Source organism: Diachasmimorpha longicaudata, chromosome 4, assembly GCF_034640455.1.
Source record: "Diachasmimorpha longicaudata isolate KC_UGA_2023 chromosome 4, iyDiaLong2, whole genome shotgun sequence".
NCBI lineage: Eukaryota > Metazoa > Arthropoda > Insecta > Hymenoptera > Braconidae > Diachasmimorpha > Diachasmimorpha longicaudata.
This window is the reverse complement of record NC_087228.1, coordinates 5,211,573-5,233,620: the sequence shown is the minus strand read 5'-3', so window position 1 is coordinate 5,233,620 and position 22,048 is coordinate 5,211,573. Positions and strand designations below refer to the sequence as shown.

Sequence of the window (22,048 nt, the reverse complement as noted above, 5' to 3'; positions counted from 1 at the left end):
GGAATACCAGGACTTTCATATTTAGCGATTGCCACACTGAGAGAAAAATTTGCTTAAACTGACGGATTATTTTTTTATTGAAATATTCAGGGATTTATTTGTGGATTGTGGATAGGGATTGTCTCAATAATATAAAAACGATTTAACTATTAACTTTAATTATTTAGTATCACACGCAGAAGGTAGGTCTTTCTGGTATGATGTCTCCAGATCAACTGACTCTTGGTGAGCAAAGATTTCACACTCTAGACCTATTTGACAAAAGGCCCTTGTTTATTCATCCCTTTCTGTTTCTTCCATAGTTCTATTTATGGAAATCGTTCTAAACATTTCGGTACTGTTTGGAGAAAAACTATAAAAATTATAATATACTGAGATGGAGTGAAAACAACTATAGACAGACGATTCATTTTTGTCTCAATATTTTTCATTGGTGATAATGGAGTAAGTCCTTGGTGATACGAAATACCTGGCGACTTTTATATTCGAGTCTTAATCAACACGACTGCATTGTCTTTTAGGAAAATACAATTTCCCACTTCATCGCGATTTGATGAAAGGGATTACAGATGTAAGAACCGCAGGTTTAGGTGAACCTCGCCGTGTCAGAAGTTGATCAGGGTAATGGAGATTAGGTTGAGTAAATCAAAGATCGATGAATTCTTCAAGTTTCGCACGATCAGGCGGACCTGACTACCGTGATATCAAATTCTGATCAAACTTGAGGCTGGGCTGATATTTTCACTGGAGAATATCACGAAGAATATGAATATCTGCGTGAATATCGTCCCTAACAAAAAAATAAATCAATACAAAATTCTTCCTTATGAAATTCCACATAAAAAAGGTTTCTACATTTTTTATTATTTTGATGATAGTTTTGAAAATACAAGCGCGCAAAGCTTGCGCTCAACTTTGTGTTTTTCCAGCTGCGGTCCCCTTGTAGATCTTTTTGGATGACAGGAGAGGGGCAGCGTATTTACCTGCAATAATAATTCAAATTACAATAATAATAATGGCAATGGTAATATATTGTTTGATAAAAATTGTTGTGAAAATGCGTATTTTTTTAGTAACACTACATAATAATAATAACTGTTTTTGCATTTGAATTTATGTGTGAATTTACACTTTTGCAAACAATTTTCCTATCATTTCACCTCATTTCGTACCTAAAATCATTTGAATATTATTTACAGATGATTGTTGCATAGTGGAGTACCAAGCGAATGAGCGGTTCGCCTATACCGGTCAATACACAAGTTGGCGAGTTCGGCGCGCCCTTTCACGCGCGAGTATCTCCGATTCGATCGTTACATTAAAAAAAAGGTTCAGACCTTTTTTGTTCCTAATTTTATAAGCAACAATTTTGTATTTATGTGTTTTTCTGTATTGTTAATATTTATCGAGATAGGGAATAAAAACGATAAAATCGCGGATTTCAATTGTTTGCACAATACTTCCGAGCTGAATTTGGAGAGGAATTTTTCGTCTTTCTCTTTCATAACATTAATATGAAAGATAGAAATACAGAAGAACCTTTTATAGGAATTTTTCGACTCAAAAACCCTTGACGCCTGGACTAATAGTCTCTCGGAATGTTCCAATCGAGTAAATCGTCGCAAGAAAAATGACATCCAAACATGAACTCCAAATAAACCGAGTGAAGCAGTTCACCAGAAAAAAAAATAAAAATTCAACGAAAAATGACAACGTTGATATTCCAAAGAGAAAAATTGAACGTGTAATTAACAAAAATAAATGTAGTAACATGCCTGTTAGTTTTTCTTGTTTAATCATGGATCACCATCTTCATAGTCGTTGTCATACGCTTGAGGATTTTTGGATCCCACAATCCATGGGTCCATCCACCAGGAGCACTGGGTTGAACCAATGACGTTGCATTCCATGGATTGTTTGAGTCTCAGTGGCGGTGTTTCTTTAACTTGATCCAATGATGTGCCCTCATCCCCATTCCACCGTACAAGGGTAATTGTCATTTCTGGCCATCCAAACATACTCAACGTTGTATTTTGTCCCTTGATCTTAACGTTGAAGGGCTTTTAATAATATGCGATGGGGAGTCTCTGCCTTACGTTGCTCGGTCTAATAAAACGATCGTCGATTATCGTGCAATTATGCCGTCTCATTAATCCAGGGGTAATTATGTTTCCCTCTCTTCCATGGTCATCAATGTATAACAGGCCAACAGTCGGCGCGACTCGGGGATCGTCATTCTCTGTCTGTTTCATTTCTTTTATAAGTTATTAATGCAGTGGAGAATACATGGAGCTATGTACTGACGAGATGTACATGGAGAGAGAAAATATGAGAATTATTTTTAGTTGTTCAGTCAATAGTTCTGAGGGAATAGTGATTGCTGGTTCGGATTTTATTGTTTTGGAATGGAAGCAATTGTTTTAAATTTATCGGGATCAAATTTTTCACGAAATTTTTGTGTGGGATTGGGGATGTTTTTGAGTGGTAAATTGGGGATTTTCCCATATAATTATTATAATACAATTTATTGATCGTAAGGTAACTGCGGGTATTTCTGATCGTGAGTAGTCTCCGATCACTGATCCGTATTTTTGAGGATTTGGTGAGTTTTGATCGAATTATCGACAGTTTTGTTAGCGATAAAGAAAAGAATGCAGATTCTAGTTTAATTTTCAATTGGAATCATGTGACCAATAGGCTCTGGATACCGTCAAAATAATTCGTGAAATGCCATGGACCTGACAAGCTGCCAATTTCAATGGTTTATTGGGGAGTGAAGTAGCAGCGCAAGTGCATTTCTAGCAGTGGTATTTCATCATGTAAGTGATGAGTTAGTGTGATAATAGTTGGTATCACATCTTCAATTAATAATAAATGACTCGGAATATTAAACAGCCTACGCCAATTAGTATTAATTAGTACAAAATTCTAAGCTGCTCCAGTTGTTAATCAGTGGTATTCAACTTGGATATTCATATAGTTTTCTCTTGTCTTGATGATCATATTGATCTGCAGTGACAATAATGATTGATATAAACTATATATCAATGGAGCACTGATAACTGAGTTCCTGAATTTTTTAAGATGAACAGTATTTTGGCTATCAGTGATCAGCTATCGGCTCTGATTATCAAACAAGAATTTCTACATGAATTCTAAACCACATATTTTCGTGATTAGAAACCGCATCATATCGTGATCAGAAACTCCACAAAATTGAATTCTTCAGAACTGTGATTTTAATCAATTATTTAATGTTCAGCTGAAGCAAATTTATTGATACTTATTAATAAATATCCACAGTTGAAGTTAAAAGAAGTTTCAATCGGTTTTGATTGACCTTTTTTAGGCACCTTTCATTCTCATCACTGGATGTAACTAATCAGAAACTGCAGCAGTTACCTTACATTGAGAAAAAAATATAAAGTTTTCAATTTATATTATTATTTAATAGCTCACGTTTTAACACAGTGGACCAATTTTCCTACTTCCTCAGTAAATTTTTGCTAAAATTCGCGAAGCTTCAACAAAACATATCATGTTTTAATTGAAATCTCTGGTCTACTGGAGATTGAGTGAAATACATTTTCACTTTTAGTTTTTTTCATTCAAGTGTATATCTAAGAGAGTTTACAGTAGAGTAAATCTATATTAAATCATCCAAAATTAAGTATAAATATTTAAATACCAGAGAAACCTCAAAAGAGTCATTTAGTAATTCATTCAACATTGTTATGTCGATTTTAAGTACAATAAATTTAATGATCGCTGTTGTTAATATCGTAAATTCCATGAAAAACGTGAGCTGACTTGACAAAACGTCCGGTGGGTTGTGGTCCTCTGGGCACATCTTTTATAATTATAATAAATTCTATTGAATGTTTAATTTAGAACATAAAATATATATGATGTATTTATTTATTCTCCTTCGTTAACTTCACAGAAAATGTCTGTGTCGAAGGTCCAAAATAACAAAAATATCCGTTCACCTCAATTCACAGGAAGATTATAATTTTCAATGCTTTGTAGCAATAATAATATTTCAAATAACATTATTCCCGAATTGCTCTTTCCATTGCTTTCCACAGTCTTATCCATAATTGTCCTAATAAAATTTGTTTTTTATAATACAACAATTACTTGATATTTGTCAATTTTAATATAAAAATTGAAAACTATAGAACCCCTTTTTTTAAAGTCAACACACTCTTTCCTTTGGCTGTGCAATTTCATTGAACAAAAAATTTCTATTATTTATCTAACATTTTAAAAAAATCATGTTTTGACGGAAATAAATCGGGTCATCGATATAACGTGTGGGTCATCACTCTACAGTCGTTCATCAACAATTACCAACGGTAGAGACATGCCCACGGATGATTGAAAAAATCCCAATGAGAGGTTCGTACGAGAGTTGAGGAACCAGTGAGTGACGGGACGGCGGTCCTTTTGTCACGATGTAGATTTGTTTGCATTTAAAAATCAAATCCACCGATGCCTGCTGAGATTTTCAGGTGGTTGGCAAAAGGCATCACACAGGAAGGTTGGTATGCACATGGCTTTTGGCGTTGTCCAATGTTGCCTCACCGGAGTAGTCTGGGCACAATGCCTTTGCCCAGTTTTTGCGTCGTTTGCTTTCTACCCGGTCAACTCCCGAGAAAGAGAACGATGAACGAGTCGACTCGGTAGTTTTTTCCTCTTTCTTCTTTGCATTCTCCTTCACGTTGTTTTCCTTTATTCATCGAAGAACAATGATACCGAAATATTCGACACCCAATTCGTTGCATAATGCTCCGGCTATCCCAGGAGTTCATCAGTTTTCAGGAATTTTAGGCGGGAAAATTCTTGGATTTTTCGCGCTATCTCCAGTAGATGTCAGGTGTTCCATCGGTGGATGTCTGTCTGTTGCAACTGAAAAAGAATTTTTTGAGGTAACAAAATTTTTAATCGAAATTTTTTAATCATCTTGGAATTTTTTTTGGGAAAATAAATTTTTCTGGGGATTCGGAGAAAAATAATTTGATTGGGGTAAGGAAACAATTATTTATTTATTTTATTATTTTATTACTTAACTACTCAAACTACAAATTCAATTTTAACTACCCCTAATCAACTACTAATTTAACTGCCTGAATTTTAACAAAATTACAATTTTAAAATTTTAATTTCGGCATTTTACTGAATTTTCAGAGAAACTTTTCAATTGACACCTGACATTTCTGAAATTTCGTGACTTTTTTACCTATAAATTTCACTTATAATCCCACCCCCCTAAAACTAAAAACTCAAGGGGCTCTAAACTTTAATTTTTTTCCCGCCATTCCGCTATAAACTTTATTTCAAAAGAATAAAAATTTTTTCTGAACACATGTCATTATCAAAAGAAACACCTCCTTCCGACCAGTTCAAAATACCCCATCACCTGCCCTCGCCCCCGAAATCCCCCGCCATCCAGACGACACCCGATCAGATAACAATCGCCCAAATAAAACCAAAAATTATTACAATAAAGACATGAAATTCACCCCGCACCTGTATTCAATATTCTCCATAATTCTTCATGTCACCGAACCAATTTTTATCGACATTTGGTTCCGAGTTCCATCGACGAGTGACTCCCAGTAGAAAAAGATGACGAATGCACAAACGCGTTTGTAAGCGCAGCTTCGAAAAATATAAATTTCAAATATCCAGTGGCGCCGGATTTTTGTTGGAATTTCGTTGACTTAATTTCATATCCAATTAGATTCCATCAAATCGAAGTATCCACATATCTCGTTGTTGAATGACGAGGGAAAAAAAATCCCCACAAGAGTAACGTTCGACGGGCTTTTCACCATCGAATATATTTCATGAAGTGAAAAAACAGCTGAGTTACCTGAAAAATACACAAGAGATAAGCATTAGTCGTGGCGTACATGAGATCAATCACACTGGTGGTTTATTACATTGTCAGGAGAGGGGGAGGGGAAAGGATAGAACAAGAATTGAAGGGATGGAGGAACGGATGCCCTGGTACCAACCGCGATATCGCCGACAGTCGGCCGAGGGTGGGCCAACATTGGCCGTATCTCGGCCCAATGTCGGCAATACCTCATACCATACCAGAGATCAGGGCAGCTGGCAATCCTGGGGAGTTATCGTTGGAACATGCGTATACCTCGATTAGCAACAGCTCCATGAAAGAGTTCGATGAAATAATAATGGGGCAACACACTCGATAAACAGTACGCCCTCTCCTCCTCGATTCTCAGGATCGCTTCCTCTTCATCCGCGTATGCACAATTGCTAGAGAAAAAAAAAGTGAATGGGTATTAAAGGCCCCTATTTAAATATTATCAATGAAATTACAGTGCTCAATCGACTTTGATTCACCACCGGTTATTATGTTCGACTAAATTGATGCAGTTTAATCGCTGCAATACGTAATCGACATCTTCCATGATTTAATTCACCTGCTCCCATTTCTTTATTGTCCTGTCGAAAAACCTGATTCAGGGGCATTGGGTGAGAGGTATATGGTTTCCGTTATCAGTTGATGACGATTCTGTTGAGGTCAAGGGGGGTGGGTAGCGTTTCTTGAGAGATAATTAGTAAAAATTTTATATTGGAAAAGAGGGGGAACAAAAAATTATCGATTTCCCAACCCCGAACTTGTCCACATCGACCGAATTGAATGTGCGGTGAGGGAATGAATTAATGAGTACAAACTAATGGGTTTTGGTTGCAAGTTAGGGCCCATTTGGTACCATCATATGTTGATGGGTTAATTGTTAATGAATGTGTAGTTGGTAGACCTCGTAGGACGTGACAATCGCAATCGAAGTGAGCCATTCGTTAACTGTTTAACGAATATTCAATTGTTCACATTCAAATCTACGGTTCGCTTATGCTTAATGAATGTGGTTTGGAACAGATGAATTGTTCTATGAGGAAATACAGGGGAAAGATCCTCGCCATCGTAAACCAGTTGTCCAAGTTTTGGAACTTATTCAGAAGGCAATTATGCGATTTTCGTACACGGAGAGAAAAGTCTGAGAAATTACTGTCCCGAGCACAATTATTTTCCTGTTCGAAGTGAAAATACATCACATTCTTATTAAAGACTTAATCTCTTTTCCCTATCCAACAATTCATAACAATAATTTTACCAGTTGAACTAAGCATTCATTTAAACTGCCTCAGGATAATTATTTGACTACCTCATTGATTATTTGATTGACTGAAAATTCAACCCAACATTCGATCAATTATTAATTTATTTTTTAATTTCAATGAATATATTTAAGTGTCAGCCAAGATATATAACATTTGCCACTGGATAAATATAATTTTAATGCCCATTCACGTATTATCCTCTTGAAATTAAATAACTCGCATTAAACTCGCACCTTGCACACCCCTTGTTTGTTATTCCATTGATAATGTTCATCAAAACATTTAAAATCCCTTGTCAAGTTTCTATTTTTTTTCATATTCTTTTCCCTCGTTTCTCAAGTTTTAATTAGGTTATTTATCAAATGTATTTATCTTGAATATGAAAGGAAGAGAAATAATGTAACGAGTTGCGAATATTCATTGAATAGAAAATTCATAAATACATTTTTTTCTTTCTCTCTGACGCACCGCTGATAAATTCCGTGTGTTTTGCTCGGTAATTATCAGCCGGCAGAGTTGAGCCAAAGGCTGTGCCTAATACGAAGTGAGGATTTATTTAACACTCACGAGGTGCGGGGTATCTTATTATTAGCATAGTACAATATCGCAATAAATAATACTGAAAGGTAAAAAAAATTCAAAGAAGAAAAAAATAATCATATTTATAATTAATCCGAGTAACCGATCTCTTATCTAAATAAGAACTTGGCGTGACTCTGCATAACGCCCGTCAGTCAGATCTTAGATTCCTCCCTGGCGGCGAGTGTGCAAGCATAATTAGGTGAGAAACATTAATGCGAAACTCGAGCAATAAATCGTTGGGTCGAGGGAAACGTTGCGTCAAGAGGGAATTCACTTGGATGAGGAAATGTCGTGTCAAAATGTGACTGAATACTTCCTATTTTGGATCAATGGAGAAATAATTGGGTAACAATCACACCCATCTTCATAATTACACGTGTGTAGTGGTTGGATTTTATTTTAAAATAATGATATCACTGAAAGAGTCAAAATATTTTAATATGAAAAGAGTCAATGAATTGTTGGCAAATTAAACCTTGAGGATTTAGAAGTCGGACTTAATCAGCAGTGAAGTGGGAAAATGAGACGAGTTGAATTATTTGTGAGTGGAGTTTTTGATAAATATCTCAGAAATTAAGAGAGATAGCGAAATTTTAGTGAAAACATTTATTATAGGACTTCGGTCACTCTACAAAAAAGGTCATGATAAAAATTGTCCGATCTTCCCTAAGTTCCGAGATATTCATAAAAATCCGATCAATAGCCAACAATGACTGCTCTTGTTTTAACAAATTAATTCCTTCAGCAAAATCGAAGTTTAAATACTTCAATTGTTATAAATAAATAGACGAGAATTAATTCAGCCAAAATCGTAATTATAATTTTATACATAAGACTGTTTCCTCATTGGTCGATGTATATAAATTTGAATTTCCCGCCATATGGTCATATTCCAGGCGGGAAAATCAAATACGGCGCCACCAGTCTCCTTTATAAACATAGTGGAGACCTTACAACGTTTCTGTCTGATGACTATAGCTTTCCTGTATCACGAAGTTAACAATAATCATAGGAATATATGACAACTAATAATCGTGCGCAGAAACAAATTTTGGATAAAAATTACAGCTCCAGAGAGCGACTCGTGGAACAAACTGACGTTGAACAATTTTTAAGGTCAAGTTTTGTTAGAAAAATTGGATTTTGGAGTCTCACTTTAACGATAAAACTAATCTTCGTCCCACCTTTTGCTCTCTGGAAGTCTGATTTTCGTCCAAAATTATCTCCCTTCTAACTTATAAACCGTCAGCCTATTTAACTGATGTAATTCATTCGAGGAATTCACTTCAACATTTTATGTGCCATTTGTTTAGCGACACTGATGTTTATTCACCTCTTTTATTACATCTCCTTCATAGTGCGATCTGGGACGCCCACCAGATCCCGCCAGGAGTGAACCAGATCGCCGCGGATGGGCGGGTGGACGTGAGTCGGCATTGTCAAAGCAGAATACCTCTGTCCTTTGGCCGCTGTGAGTTCAGAATCAGTGAGATGGGATCTGGATACACGCGAGGAAAGAGCCTGACTACTCAGATTACTGTATACGAGCCCCCGCTGAGTCCAAGCACCTTAAAACATCATCCTCACGTGTGCGTCCGGATGACAAAGTGAATAGATCCATTTTTGTACCAAAACACCTGTAAAATTGAAGGAGTGAGAGAATGAATGAGAATTTCAACTCAAAAACAGAAAATTATAAATAGCACAGAAACTTTGTATGGACGAGTGTGATATTTTGATGGATTTGGATGAGGGAGATGAAGCCGAATATTAAAAAAAAAAAATTATCGAGATCGGTTGATTAGTTATTGAAATATAAAGGACATTATTTTTAGATACAAAGTTGAAGATCTTTGAGTCTAACTGACTGATTGAGTCCATCATTTATACCGATTCTCCTGAGGACAAGGGACAGTTTCAAAGGTTATTTCACTTTCATATCTCAATTGTTTCTCCAGTTAGAGCGCAAACAAAGATTTCGAGTCAAAAACAGAAAAATCTAAGTATCTCAAAAACTATGTATCGACGGCTACATATTTTGTTGTTAAAAATAAACCATTATTGGTAAATATATTTATTGATACGATTTTATTGATGAATATATCACATCACAATATTAAGTTGAGCCAGAATATATTTTTGGATGAAATTTTTTTTACTGTTTACTTGACAATATATTTTCTCATAGACATTCTGCATAATTTCTCAACGAAATTAGAAAATGGGGGAATCGAACGATTGGTTGCTGTCATTTCGAGGGAAAAATAATAAAATAGAACTGAACTAGTCGCGGTTGGAAATGCATTTGAGAATGAAAAGATTGAAATTGGAACAATGAAAAACATAATTAATTTCGAGGAAGAAAATGAGAGAAGGAGAAACACAAAGTCTTCTGGTCAACAGTTGAAGTCACGTTCGAGCAATGGAAGAAAATACTATGATTATATACACGATACGCCGATGATCCCTATGCCCAGACCACTCTCAAATTAATCGGATTGTTCTTTCTCCCCGGCGAACCGCTTATTAAGGTGTACCTTAAGAGCCATCGTGGTCATGCAAACTCGATTTTTAAATCGTGATATATACATATATTATTTATAGATAATGAGCACAGGGAAATAAAGCATTGGAAGAGATAATTCATGCAGTCGAGGGCTTTTTACTTATTTTCTTTACCATCGCATGTGTACGTTATTATGTTTGCACTACCAGGTGAATGCAATTAGCCGAGAAATAAAGACAATAAGGGCAGGTGTCAAGGAAAATTCCAAATGAAAAGAGGAAAATCTAATGAGGACAGGGAGAAAAATAAAGTTTTATGAGGAGGAGACGTCTTTGGAATCATGAAATTGTCAGGAAAATCATGATTTGGTTATTAAGGCGCAAAATGGTGGCTAGGAAAATTGTTAATTCAGGCACGGAAAATTTCATTATATTAAATAATTGAAAATTTCAATCTGGGGTGCAAAATATTGAAAAATGGGGGTGGAAAGACGAGGGAAGGAGAAGGCCCCAAAGTGGGCCATTGGGTGAGCATGACCTCGAGGGGTTGGCCTTATCAGTATACGGAGAAGGTTGTCTAGGAGTATTGGGAGAAGTCCCAAATTAGGGGTTCGAGGGGTTGATGGGACATCAGCGAAGATTGTGGACATGTGTTGATGAATCTTTTTATTATGCTTGCAATGTCGTAAAATGATTTGAAGGGATTTTGAAAATGGAAAAATGGTAGACAGGAGTGAGGGTTCCAACAGATGGTGGGGACCTTGTTTTAAATATTCTAAAATAGTGGGCCTACAACAGAACAAACATCAATTTTTTCTGTTTTTAATTTGTGTATTTGGAACATAAACAATTGTACTGTGAAAGCAAAAGTATCTGCGTGACGTATCCGGTTTATAACGATTGGGATCAGGATTTTGGGTATTTCTTGGATGACTGAGGGTGGCCTGTATGACTCCTCGTGAGGTCACTTATCCACGACAAAGGTTCTACAGTTCAGGAGTAAACGGAAGTGAGAAAATAAATGTCCTTGAGATGAAAGGATTAAGAGTTCGTTATTTTTGAGTTGGAGTTCGGGTTCGACGTATGGCAGGTGCAGATGGAGAGTAAATTTAGTGAACAGTAAACTGTCGTGTTATTTTAATCACATGTCTACGTCCAGAGTCCTCTGATAAATCCATCAGGAGTAGGATAAATCTAGGAGTTATCCTACTCCTAATATTTTAGGAGCCAAACAATTAGGAGTAGGATAACTCCTAGATTTATCCTACTCCTAATTGTTGGGATCCTAAAATATTAGAAATAAACAATGCAACAAAAATCACAACTGAGACAATAGCATTCTCTCTATCTCAGGTTTTTGGTAGGATATTTAACTCAACCCCGAAGAATTCTGGTCCATGTGATGACCTTCAAGCACGACAATACTAAAAGTCCTGTCCATTAAGTCCTCCTCATCTCGCTCACTCAAAGATCATCCATCCCTCCACCCAATCTATTCCTTCTAATCATGACTAATCGCGTGTCTACTTTAACAGGAAGAACAGGATGCGGGTCATAGAAACCGTTAAGTTGCATCACCGTTACGTCTCTGACGCCGATTTTGTGCTTACCGAGAAATCGTCCGAGCACTTTTCTTCAGTCTGATGTGTGCCCTTTCAGTCTTCCACCAACTGTGTAACTATCGTTGAGCATAATCGTGTCTCGTCGGGTTCACTCGGTGGACATATTTAGCTGAATGAGATGCTGACCACTTCAATTATCAGCTGGAATGAGGGGAAACAAATGCTGAATGAAAAACTATCGACAAAAAATGAAAGTTTGTCTGGAAATTAGCAATTGATTCATGAATTAACATTAGGATGGAGAATGTTGATTGCTGGGAATTTGCAGGGGTTTTCACACTTTCCCGGGGGCAAAAGGGAGTCGAGATTTCAAACTGGAATATACTCAGGTAGAATCGATGCTCTCGTTCCGCGATATTCAAACGTCAGATTATATTATTTTTAAGATGTTACAAATTATTCAGTTAATAGTTGATGTAAAATTGAAATTGCTAATAATTTTACTATCGCCAATTAAATTAAGAATACTTCAATAATTAGGTGGTACGATATATTGTAAGTTGACGAAAAATTAATAATATAGCTAAAAATATTTTTGATATCGCATTTTTAATGCCAAAGCTCAAATAGTATTTTTTGAAATTAAAATTCTAGAGCTATGTTTAATGCTAATGCATTAATTACACTTAGAACCCATAAATTATGATTTTTAAAATGCAAATTCCGATTTCAAACTCATAAGTCACGGTTTTTTGAAACATCATTTAAGTTTTGAAACTGGTAATTTCAATTTGCAAGAATCCCCTGAATTACGTTTTGAATCGCGTATTTTAAATTTATTATTTTTTTCTGTGAAAAAAATGGTGATTGCAAATGTGATCGAGTATTCGAAAAAAATTAATGTAGTTTTTTCGGCAATGTTTGAATTTACTTAAAGAGTAGAGCTCCATTAATAAATCGTCTCTTCCCATTTCAAAACGTCATCTCATTCCCTCGTCAATATTCAGTCTCGACGTCACGCTGGAGTTCTCAACCCCCCGTGATCTCTGAGTATCGAGTTGAAACGATGACAAAAAAAAACTTTGGGATGAATCCTCACTGGCATCACCCGACATAGCACCAGTATTCTTACTTGAGACTCTATTCTCCTATCATTGAATCCACGGACTAAAGTCGTTTCGATTGTACGTGCAAATAAATCCCATCCTCTCGTAACATCTTTTCCAGTTGCCATTCCATCTCTCCTGGTGATGCATGATTTCATGGAACTGGCTTGTATAGTTGACTGGATATCGACGCGTATATAAACGCTGGACTACGCACGCCTGTGGGAAAATTCAACACGATGCATTATGTATTTATTGCTTTACTTAGTTGGAAATTACTTTGCCATAATGACTTTCAACCCCTCTCTCGCGCTCTCTCTGGTCTTTAATCTGGTTTGGATAACGTTAGGTTGTGAATTCCAATCGGTTGATTGATATTTTATATACTTTATTTTATTTTATTTTTTTCCAAAAGGAAAACATTGCTGTGGTTCCGTGTCGAATTAAAAAAACATATTTTATTTGTAAACAATGTAAAATTGTCTAAAAAGTAAAAATACCAATTTTTTAGAAAATGTCAACCGCCATTTTTTAATTAAGAGAAGATATCGGTGAGTAAAAAAATTTTTTTTTAATTGAAATTTTGTTAAGTAGTAGGTAAGAGTTGACACTGACTCTGAACCGAGATTTAGCTCGATCAGTTAAGTTGTTTTCGAGAAATCGTAATTTGTTTATAAATAATTTTTTCGAAATATTTCTAAAACTAAGCAAAGTATTCAGTTTTTTTCTTTTTACCTATTTCGTAATGATTGGATCGATTGGAATCAATCAAGAATTGGAAAGTAAACCCACAAGAAATCATAGTTAACGTCAGCATTGTGTTAAAAAAAAATAGTGTTCACCCTTATCCGCGCAAAAATCGAACTATCAACTTAAAATTTAGATGATTTCTTCCTTTTATCACTCCAACAAATGGCATCGAAAATGATCTTAATTGAATTATTAGTTCCGTACATATTAGATTATTAGTAAAAATGATTACGTAGAACATTTCAGAACTGACTGGATCGAGTTCATTTTTCTAAATCTCAAAATTTTAGTGCTGATGTCCGTTATCATAAGCAACGGAATAAAATAGCGAAAAAAGAAATAAACAAATAACGATTGTTTAATCAAATCATCAAATGTTTTTGCTTATTTTTCTATTTACATCTCTATACATTCTTAATGGATACAAAGTAATAGGAAGAAATATATTGTATAAACTATTCAGAAGCTCGCCATCAATTTATTAATTGCAAAGAAAATATTCCCATACATTTCAATAACTCATCTAGAGTCGCATAACTCCTGTCTACTTGTTTTATATATGTTAATTTTATGTACCTCATCTCAAGTAGTCGAACTGCATATGCTGTTGCTCTTGATGGACATTCTGTAAATTAAAAATCAGTATTAAATACTTCATTCGATGATTTTTTCATTGTAATAGTAATTCATTGCGCTCTTCTAGTCTGAATTATTCTCAATGAAAAGGTACAAACGGTGCTCACACACCGGACGTGCAGAGCGTTAAAAGAGATCTACATTTTATGATATATTTTTTTTCCTCTTTCTTCTAATTTTTTTATTAACGCAATAATTTCGCTAATTGCCTAGCCACCAGTGTGTGCATGTGAACTCGCAATAAATTCCGATTAATTAACGCAACTAGATATGCAACCCATGTAAAATATGCGTATGTGAAGATTGAGGTGAGTTTATGCTGCTGTGATGATAATTGAGATGATAATTTTATTTCTTGAGAAATTTGGGTTATTTATCGGTTATTGTAGGAAGACTGGGAGTTGGAAAATGGTTTTGGAATTTCCCGGAATTTTAATTTTAAGGCGAATTTAGCGAGGGGCTATTCACTCGTGAAATTGCGGAGTTATGTCGCGATGAAATGATTTCGAAAGTGAATGCAAATGTATAAAATTATGTGAAATAGTTGAAACCATGAGATTTCAGCGAACTTCGTGTGATTACAGATGAAATTATATAAAATGGAATAAAATCATATGAAATCGAATGACATCACATGGAATTAAATGAAATCATATTAAATCGAATGAAATCATATGAAATAAAAATAATTGATAACTATCGCAACTTATGATTATACCAGAAAAGTTTATGGGGAGATTGAAAAATTCATTTCATTCTGTTTTCTTTCAATTAGAAAAAGTTCTCTTTGACGTTAACAAGATCAATTATTTCACGTAATTTCACGTATTTTTTCCACATGGATTATGAAATCGTGGGGTTACTGAATTTCGGAATAATTCGTCCCTAGTAACAAACTATAAATAATAATAAAGGTACAGTTATTTTTATATTTTATAAAAATAATAAATATAATTCTAGGAGAGAATTTTTTTTCTTTCTCCCCAGTGATAGCTGAGAAATGTAACGTAACGTAAATGTAATGTAACGTTCATGATTGTCATTTCAAAAGAAAAAATTACAGAGATCAATGAATTCCGAAAACAATTACAATTCTTGAGTCACTCACAGAACAAATTAAACGCGCAATTCTTACCGATATCAATCGACGAAAGAAAAGTTGAGAAAAATAACTTTTATCTTCGCTTATCCGAACCTCCTTAACAATTGAATAAACATAATAACGAATCAATAACCATAGGTCTCACGCTAATCTCTGTTTACCGAGTCGATGATGTTTGCCGAGTGATAACTAACGGTGATAGTTGAGAAACGATATGTAATTGGATTACTTTATTTCTCAAGGCGGACACGAAGAACTTGAATGCAATAATTTATCTGAATATTTCCCTTCTCTGGGGCTAACGTCTTCCTTATTTTTCTTTTGCATAAATTTTCAAGGGAAGAACCAGTGCCTGAAATTCGGAATTTAAGCCGTGAGCATCAATACACTCGCCGTTCCGCAGGAAAAAAAAATAATTCTGGCATTTGGGAAATATTTTGTCACAACCAAATCAATTACAGATAGTCCAATATCGATTTGATCGTTCGACTCTTGAAGAAATCAGAGAAAAAATCCCACACGCAGAGAAAAATTCTTTAAAAATTACGTGAGCATTCCATAATCTGCCAGTCAAAACAATATTCGGTAAAAATTAAGAAACAGTTACGCACTTTTTCAGGGAACTTTCAGGGAAAAGTCCAAAACTTTCCAGAAAAAGTATGGAATATTCAGTAAAAAAATACGTAACTGTTCTGTCATTTTTACTGAATACCGTTTTGACAGATTACGGAACAGGCACGTAATGTCTTACGAATTATTCTTTCCCTGCACTGAGATAGAAGTCTGGGAAAAATTCCCTGAATCCCGTAAATTTTGTAATTAATAATATATAGCCCTATAAAATGTAACGGTCTATCATTTTTCATAAGAACTGGAATGAAAAATTGACAGAAATGTTTGAAAAAATCCTATGTAGGTCAGTTTATTTTATTGGGCCCTCCCTCCATTTTTACTGTGTCCCACAGCACTTCTTCGGTAACTCATTGCGATTGGCTAACGAAGAGCGCCGACTACAGCCGATCATTGCCGACGTTGGACCTCGTCCCGGAAATGTTGCAACAGACCTTTAATTTTAACAAGACCGACATAAAAGTTTTCTTAAGCCGATAGAGAAATTTAACTACACGACATAGTAATTTTTCGCAAGCTGCAGTTCCCTCCGAGATTGTACGGCAGCCCAATAATTTTTATCAGAATCGCACCATAAAAATTCTAAAATTTTCCGCTTCTCATGCACCTGGAAGACCCACAGAACGCACCTCATACACTCCTACAAAAAAATCTTGCATTCTTTTGAAAAAAAAAAATTGAAGTGGATAACGCTAGATGTTATCAGACGCGTCAGCGATGCATAATCGTCACATAGGTAAGTCCCACTTGTGTGAAACTTTTTCCCGTATTACATCGTCGGCGTTACGGGTTGGAAAGGAAAAGAGTCGTTCGACGAGAAACGGATAAAGGGTTTATCTTAATCCACGCTTCAACGAGCAGACGAGCTCTTACCCCCCAGCCCGTCCACCCCCCGCCACAAAGTCCCCCGTCCTCGTCCCATAACCGATCACACTTCGGTTGTCATCAGAAATTCTTTATCTCCAGAGTCGAGATAAAATGAAAAATCCTTATTACATAGTTTAATTAATTCTACGAATGCGTATAGGAATGATTAATGTGTGTGGCGTGACACAAGTGCAGTCGTAAAGAGCCACTTAGCCAATTATTGTTTGAAATTTCAGTGAGAAATGAAATTTATCAACAACAACAGATGTACCTATTCTTAAGGACGTACGGGTCTGTTGAGCTTGTTTAATTATTCAACGTGTAATTACACATATAAAAATTGTGAAATTCTGGAGTGACTCTGATTAACCCAAATGGCAACCGAACTATTTGATTAACCGAATGCACATGCCATCATCTGAATGCTTTCTTGGTGTAATTTCTACTTATATACCATTCATGGAAATCCCATTACCATTGCACCATTTTCACTGTATATTTTAGTCGTACAAATTGGATAAGTAATTAGCATTCATTTATAATATTGAAATCATGGTTTTTAATGTTATGGAAAGAGAAATCAATTAGGCCTCTGTTTTTTATCATCGACTTCTATTATTAACATTTATAATTCCGAATTATTCAACAGACCTTTAAAGACATTGAATTTCAAAGGAAAATTAAATCGAATTCCATTTAATATTTAATTGAACGCAAATATTTCTCTTCGTAGACTACCACCACAGAGAAAGAACGTCTTATTTATACATATACGATATATTATGTATGATTCGAATTGGAAATTTCAAAAAATTGAATTTTGATTCCATGCAAATCCAACAAAATTAATTTTTTTAATTGCATATCATCGCAATCCTATTATTATAATAAATAATGAATTTCCACGATCCCTCAAATTCATTCAGCAATAAAAAATCCTCAGTCAAATACCTAATCCATATCGTTACCTCAGAACCTTCCAATCCTTATAATCCAAGATAATTAATTCCAACTTCTGATTTTTTTCATCAGATGAAGAAACATATCCTACCTTGTAACGACCTGTCCTGACGTGCGCTCGGGCGTGGCCATATCTAACCGATTGAATAGGAAAAACTGGTAAAAACAAAAAGGAAATCACCCCTCCCCCTCTCACCCCCCCTAGTTCACTGCTCGAAAGCATGAAGCAATCCTCATCGTCATCAAACCGCGTCTCCGACTCGATTAATCGTGTCTGTTACGCGCAAAAACCGGAACATTGGACTATCGAAAATGGAATAAGAAATTAAGGAATAAAGATGACTCGACGAGCTCACTTTAAATCATTCGAACGATCGGTAATAGTTACGAACGATGAGATGAATATCGGTTGACCGAGACGCATATGATTTTTTTTAGGCGACAGGTACCACCAATACGAGACACCTAGTCACGATGATGAAGCATTTATTTCGATTCTCGACCAACCGCAGTGACTATTTATCTTATTACATGGATCATTCTGTTTTCGAGTCTTTAACAACGGTTCAGTGATCTTCGCTATCAATTTTTTTATTCCGTTCAACTGCACTATCACAGATTTTTTCATAATCATTTTTTGCTGCTTTACAAGATCGGACGAATCAAAAAGCCACTTGACTAGGGTATGAGGGGCCTGAGGCCCGGTTGGAGGGGATGACGTGATCATAAGTGGGTACTGTAAGTAAATTTTGGAATTAATGGTTTTGTTACAATCAAACATAATTAGCAGCGTGAGGATACAGTAATCGAGTCGCGGTAATTGGGTTTGGTAATTAATGAATAATTATTTGATTGCATTCTGTTATTATGGCAGGTTGGGGTTATGATGTTCAGGGGGATGACGAAAGGCCCAGCGAGGATTGGAGATCGAGCCTTGATGTTGATCCCATCGTTGAATCCTTGATTGGTCCAGCGGGAACTGTATGTGCTCCTTCGAATCTCAATCCAACCTTGAAACAGTCTTGATCTTCCAGACCCTCCAGGAGCTGGATAGAATGAACCATTATTTCATTGTTGATTCCAAGAATAATTCGAACTCAGACTTTAATGTTCCATTCAGCTCATATAATTATTAAGTTCATAAATAACGTACGTCAATGCACCTAATTATATTCCACTGAAATACTTCAAGGAGTTATCAACAATAATTAATTATTGGGGAACAATCGGACAATTTGAAGGGTTCATCGAAGATTGTCGATCAAGTCTCGGTTGAGACTGAAGAGTCTAGTCTGAACACTCAGTGAATTTTCAAAATTTATCCAAACTTGGTTCAATCTTGAGAATCTAGGCTCGATTCACGTTGGTGAATTTTAAATCAAGCTTGATCCAATCTTCATTCCATCCCCCGGTCGTACCTGGATTGGTTCTCCTTAACTTCAATCCTTGTGATAAAAATATTTTTTACAAAGGGGAAGTGCGTGACCTCCAAGAAATATAAAACTCTTTTAATTTGTTACCAAAATCGTGTGAACAGACGTATAAATTGATATAAAGTAATTTAAAAATGTTCTGTTCGAACAATAAAAACCACATTAAGGATTATTTAATCGGTCCTTTTGCATCCATTGTGAATAATTTATAAATTTCATTAATAATTAGTGCGAACACATTCATTTATATTTATTTACCACATTGTCTTCAGATATAAAAAACTCACGAAATCATTCAGAAAATTGTCGAATATTATGTGTCCATCATCCAACAATAATTTTGAGCTTAATGATAATTTCCTTCAATCACCAAAAATCAACAATCTCCCCCTAATTAACGCGTTTCATTAACAACCCAAAATTGACCGAAAAAAAATTGCATAAAATTTGCGTTCCGCATGATCAATGAAGAATTCAAACGATGAAAATAAAAACATCGACGATTTACTGTAGCTCGCGTGCTTGCGAATTTTCACGTTTACTCGGGTTTGATACTGGCACAATTAATGTTCCCACGTGCGCCGTTCACAGAGAGTACCACTTATCGCAATTTGCCCCGTCTCGTTCGCCTTCGGAAATTACCAGGTTTTTGCCACTTTTATCCTCGTCATATGAGCACTGTAACTCGCCCTCTTCATACACATTTTCATTTTTTTTTCCACACAGTATCTTAACGATACGGTGATTAGTATCGATTCGCGCATTAGGTTATTCCAACCCCCTCTTGATTGACCAGTAAACACCGATTTGAGGGTACAATTGTACTCCCCGATGCCTATTTTTTTTCTTCACTGTGGTACTCAGCAGCGTTACTCGATAAGTCATTTAGGTGAGTCGATATTGAATTTCAGAAATATACGACACACTCACCCATTGGGTAAACAGCATTACATTAGCGTTGGTTGATCAAACACCCTCTGGCGTCGATGACGCACAGGCATATCCGTCCTTCGCATTTCCGTTTCCAACATCATTTGCAGACGTTCTAAGACGTCGTTAATATTTCTTAGAAATCGTTATGAAGTTCGCAGTTTATTAATTATTTATCTCCCTATTCTAATGATTATATGGCGTGATTGCAAGGACATCCCGAGTTGAACTTTCGTCCAGGAGATCTGACCAACATGGCGACCTGCTCGGCAAAGCCCGGATGACTTCGTGCCGATTAGAAATGGGATAGTTTTAATGATTCAAACGTGTGAATGTTATTTTATTCTTTTATTTTATACGCTCGAAAGGCACAACCGCTCTGGTTCATTTCCTTAGAGGAACTAAAGGGCCCCAACACCCTGGACCTGACGACTCATATTAACAATGGTCCCACTCATGCACCTCTGTTTAGACCCAAGAAAACAGCATCCACATCATACCCCAAACTTTTCAGAATTTTCACCCATAAAAATGTTTTCCAATCTCAAGTGGAAACACGAGAATAAAAGAAATGCAAATCGTACAAAGACCTATTTAATCCAGCAGTAAATTAATTTTTCATAAACAATCAGGAATGTAAAGTCCAATAGGGCCCGGTTGGCTTTACCCGATGGAGATCGGACTTCAAACCGATGAAAAACCTATCCGGGAGTGAAAAATATAGTATATATGATATATTATATATTTATTCATTCCTCTTCCTGCACTCAATAACAAACTGAAGGAAAATATTGACAACACACCATTAATTTGAGTAAATTATCATTGACAAGACGAAATTTTTTCGAAACTTCAATTCTACCTCACCATTCCATTTTACCCCACTGTGCCTAACTTACCTTCCCCTACAAACCCCCTCAAGGACTCCGTCCGCTTAATCCAAACGAATATTTCCCTTCGCCTGGTCTTTTCCCAATCTCCTTACTCTCTCTAATTGTGGGAAAGTTTTCATCATTTCATTCATGTTTCTAATTTTTTCACCCCCCTCCCATCATACTTTTCTCCGGATTCTCGCGCGTGAATGAATTCCCGCCCATTTAACCGTTTCTACTTCACTCCATTGTGGCTTCCTCTCCATCTTTGTCTACACTATGGCAAGTCGATGTCCGGAACAGTTGCGTGACCACAGCGTAAACTGCCTTCTTTCCAACTATTTTGTTTTCATTTTTTTTTTCCTCATCTCATTCTTGTTTTCCTTTCCTTTTTTTCTCTTTTATAATGTTCTAGCCCAAGTGTACCCCCCACGTTTCATGACGAACGTCGTTAATCCGGTTATCGAGAGCGTCCTGCTGATTTATCAGCATCACAGCAGAAACTCAGATATATGGAACATCGAGGGGAAAGAAAGACAGCATTAGTTTTGTTTTATTTCCAGAATCAACTGCTGAATACAAAATAAAATATCTCACGTGTGTTGACAATACTCACACCGTTATATATTTTTTCATTCCTTCAGTTTAACTGCCAAGGACATGACGTTGTTTTCACCTGTAAATTCTCGTGTCACGTATTTTACAGGACTATTTCACGTTCATGATGGCAACTTGAAATTAGATCGATTGAATATACTTCGGGCAACAGACGTGACAGTCTCCATTTTTTTTTTCAACGCTCCAGCGATCCGTTATTTTTCTTACCTGCAACAGATAATAAAAAGTACTGGAAAAAACATTGAGATGATCCGGGAGTTGAGTAACTCGATTAAACCGATAAATTCGATCAATCGAGGGAAATCTATTGGAGATGGGATAGATAAATGAATACTAA

The 22,048-nt window shown here is 35.9% G+C and overlaps 1 long non-coding RNA gene across 5 annotated transcripts in view; it reads right to left on the bottom strand.

The window, feature by feature from the left end:
- Positions 1–204: 204 nt before the first annotated feature.
- LOC135161113 (uncharacterized) overlaps positions 205–22,048 on the bottom strand; it is a 66,987-nt gene continuing 45,143 nt past the window's right edge. For 3 of the 5 annotated variants that reach the window (XR_010298701.1, XR_010298700.1, XR_010298702.1), the window contains 9 exons: positions 21,121–21,918; positions 14,240–14,288; positions 12,940–13,132; positions 11,856–12,008; positions 9,074–9,377; positions 6,161–6,288; positions 5,533–5,878; positions 1,776–4,911; positions 206–983 (listed from right to left, as the gene is read on the bottom strand). This is a non-coding gene — a long non-coding RNA (uncharacterized LOC135161113). Of the gene's footprint in view, positions 984–1,775; positions 4,912–5,532; positions 5,879–6,160; positions 6,289–9,073; positions 9,378–11,855; positions 12,009–12,939; positions 13,133–14,239; positions 14,289–21,120; positions 21,919–22,048 lie in introns of all 5 variants that reach the window. The other 2 variants (XR_010298704.1, XR_010298703.1) reach the window with 2 other exon arrangements.